The sequence below is a fragment of the Silene latifolia genome, chromosome 6, assembly GCF_048544455.1.
Source record: "Silene latifolia isolate original U9 population chromosome 6, ASM4854445v1, whole genome shotgun sequence".
Lineage (NCBI taxonomy): Eukaryota > Viridiplantae > Streptophyta > Magnoliopsida > Caryophyllales > Caryophyllaceae > Silene > Silene latifolia.
In genome coordinates this window covers 71,898,410-71,901,869 of record NC_133531.1, presented here as the reverse complement: position 1 = coordinate 71,901,869, position 3,460 = coordinate 71,898,410, and the positions used below count along the sequence as shown (strand labels likewise).

The window sequence follows — 3,460 nt, the reverse complement described above, 5'->3', positions numbered from 1 at the left end:
AGCACTAAGTTGAGCACCCAATTGAGTAATAGAGTCCACTTCATGCTTTCCTCCCCTAGTAGCCTTCCGAGGTCTACTATATTGTGAGTTATGGACCGCCATTTCCTCAATCTTGTTCCATGTTTGATTATCGTCAACTTCTGTGAACATACCATTTGATCCCATGTTGAGAATGTTTCGGGAGTCTTCATAAAGACCATTCCAAAATTGTTGTACCAAGAACCACTCGCTATGTCCGTGATGAGGACATGAGCGGCAAGTTCCTTTGAATCGCTCCCAAGCTTCATACAAAGATTCTTCGTCCCTTTGTTTGAATCCCGTGATTTGGGCTCTTAGCATGTTAGTCTTTTCTATAGGATAGAACTTTTTGTAGAATGCAAGTGCCAATTTCTTCCAAGAATCAATACCAAGAGTAGCCTTATCAAGGCTCTTTAACCATTATTGTTTCGCGGTACCAATCAAAGAAAAAGAAAATAAGTCCCATCGAATTTGGTCTTGAGTAACTCCGGTTTGAGAAACCGCATCACAATAGTCACAAAAAGTCTCAATATGAGAATGAGGATCTTCACTAGGCATCCCCCCAAATTGGCTTCTTTCGACTAATTGGATAAATACGGATTTTGCAATGAAATTACCGGTCAAATGTTGTGGTGTGGGAGTACCATTTGGTAGGTTCTCCTCGGTTGGTACGGAATGTGATGAAAATTTAGGCATTGTGGGTTGATTTTGTGGTTGATTTTGTGTTGGGTTATCCTCTCCTTCTCTTGCAAAAGTGTTGATGAACTCAATAGTATTTGGTTGAATATCCACAATCTCACCAATACCTCTCAAAGTATTTCTAGCAAGTCTTCGATTGTTGGTCAAAGTTCTTTCAATTTCAAGATCAATGGGTAACAAGTTACCTTGTGATCTCCTAGACATGCAAAATATCAAACAACTCGAAAACAATTAGAACAAACCTTGAGGAGTTTTACTTCCCCAAGGTAAAGAAAGACACAACTAAAAACAATCAAAGAAAATCAAATCAAGTTAACACCGTCCCCGGCAACGGCACCATTTTTGGTTCGTCGGTTTTGTTACTCGTCGTCAAAAGTTACCTAGACCAAAATAATATTTATAACTTCACAAACTACTCTACTATTAGTAAAGAGGTAAGTAATGGTCGGATCCCAAGGGACGGGTATTGATGTAGGATTTTCGATTGCAAATGGTTGTATCTAAGGGTGTCACAATTTGGGTTGAGGTAGGAGATCAACTAAGATAAATAGCAATGTAAATAAACAAGCAAGATGATTAAAATGAGATGTAAACAATTGATTAAAAGCACTAGGGTATCATGGGTTCATAGGGGATTCATGGGATTTGATCATACAAACATCTTTTCTACTATATGCAAGCAATTATTGTCGTGATGGGATCGAGTTAGTGTATATCTTACAATCCCTAGGAAGGTTTGGGTCCCGGAGCCGAATAGATTAGATTGTACAACACCTACAAGTCGACTTAATCCTCCCTATCCAACTATATGCATGGTCTAATGAGACTCGAGTTGGTTTATGTCTTACAAGTCTCATTGAAAAGATAAGTGATGGGTAAAAAATGAAAGGATTCATAGGCTCGCATTTCATCAAACATAACATGTGCATAAGTTGAAATCCCAACAAGCAAGCAAATTAATTATGAAAGCATATTAGATTAAGCATGAATCAATCCCCATGTTGGTTTCCCCTAATTCCCCATTAACCCTAGTTAAGATGACTACTCACTCATTATCAAGTTTAACATGCTAACAAGGTTGTCAATCATACTAGCAAGACAAAACATGATGAATAAAAGAAGATGATTAACAATAATTAAAAAGGGATTATGAAAATTATACCTAAAGATGATTCCAAATAATAATGCAAAGAATAATAGAAGTACTTGATGATTGATGGAAGGTTGTCAATCCTCCAAATAAACCCCAAATAATCTTCAATTACCCAAAATAAATGATGAACAATAGAGAAATTAAGGAAAGATTAAGAAATGAGATTTGTATTAATGCTAAATTAAGAGTTGATTACAAGATTAAGATGAGATTAAGATTGCATAAGAAGAACATGATAATTCAATTAGTACAATGGGGTATTTATATTAAGGATTAAGTACATAAATTAGGGTTACTAAGGGCTTAAATGACGATTAAGACCCTTAAGAAAAGTTGAGGAAGTGCTCCTCTCGAAGGAGATATGCATATCCGTTTTCATAGTCCTCAAGAAATACGCTCGTCCCGAGCGGCTTGGCTGAGGGACGGTTTGCACTGGAGAGGAATCCGAGCAGATTGGGGGTCGGGACGCTCGGATCACATGGCCTCAAGACGATGTAGATACCCAGTATCTGCTGAGACTCCGACAAACACCCGATGATTATCGGACTACAACATGTTTTGGAATCGCGGCGTTTGATCGACAGTTTGTGTACAACTTTACGTCAGAAAACTTAAAACGATTTCGAAAATAAAATATCTCAAAACATTTCAAAAATACCTGGAATGTTTAATGCACGACGACGGGGTCGCAATGACACTAGCTAGAGTCAAAACCGACACCGGACCAAAAACCGACTCAAAAATTCAAATCCCGACTCCAACAACGAGTTAAACCGAGTCAACCACAAAAAAAAACATTTCAAACCTTCTACCTTAAGTTTTCCCGGATTCATGAATGGTCAAGTACCAAACATGTGACTACAAAACCTAGGATAGAACAAATCATGATTGCGTTTGTTGTGAAAGTGACAAGACAACTCGAAGAACCGCGACGTGGCTCGCGCCTCTTTGAGCAGCCCAAGTGGCCACGTCGCTCAAAACTCACACAACCACTCATTCTCCTATAAATACCCTCAAATGCCCCCCATCTGAGACTTACGCGAGTGTCCGCCCCCCTCTTTTCTCCCTTAAAATTCTCGACTCGACTTCTTAAGTCACAATCTGACGCGTATTTACGACCTACTGATCGTAAATACAAGCCTTACACATTGTTTGGTACCGTCATCGTGCATTAAATCAATTGACCGACCATTTCGACCACTACACCATCACTAATATTAAAACACTCTTTTTACTTACCAAAACGGTTTTAAACCGAGTTTTTTCCGATCAAACAAGTTGTTACACTTACGTCGGTCACTCGCCATAACCAAACATGTAAGTTTGAGGGTGTAAAAATCCTCTTTTATTATGTTTTCATTTGTTTCATGACTATAACATGCTAAAACGTTCATAACATGAACCAAAACATGGAATAAACGAGCCAAAACTGATTTTTGGCCTGAGACAGAAGCCCTTTGGCTCGCCGGCTAGCCCGCGCCTAAATGGGGTGTCCAGGTCAGAGATCAACCGTGTTTGTTCTCGTCATTTCTCTTTAATCCATTTTCATATTTGTAATCGGTTTTCACCATTTCAAATATTTTCAAACCC

General features: G+C 38.7%; 1 non-coding gene across 1 annotated transcript; it reads left to right on the top strand.

Moving 5' to 3' along the window:
* Positions 1–231: 231 nt before the first annotated feature.
* LOC141589445 (small nucleolar RNA R71) lies at positions 232–339 on the top strand. The gene has a single exon (XR_012520383.1). It is a non-coding gene; the product is annotated as a small nucleolar RNA R71 (small nucleolar RNA).
* Positions 340–3,460: the final 3,121 nt, after the last annotated feature.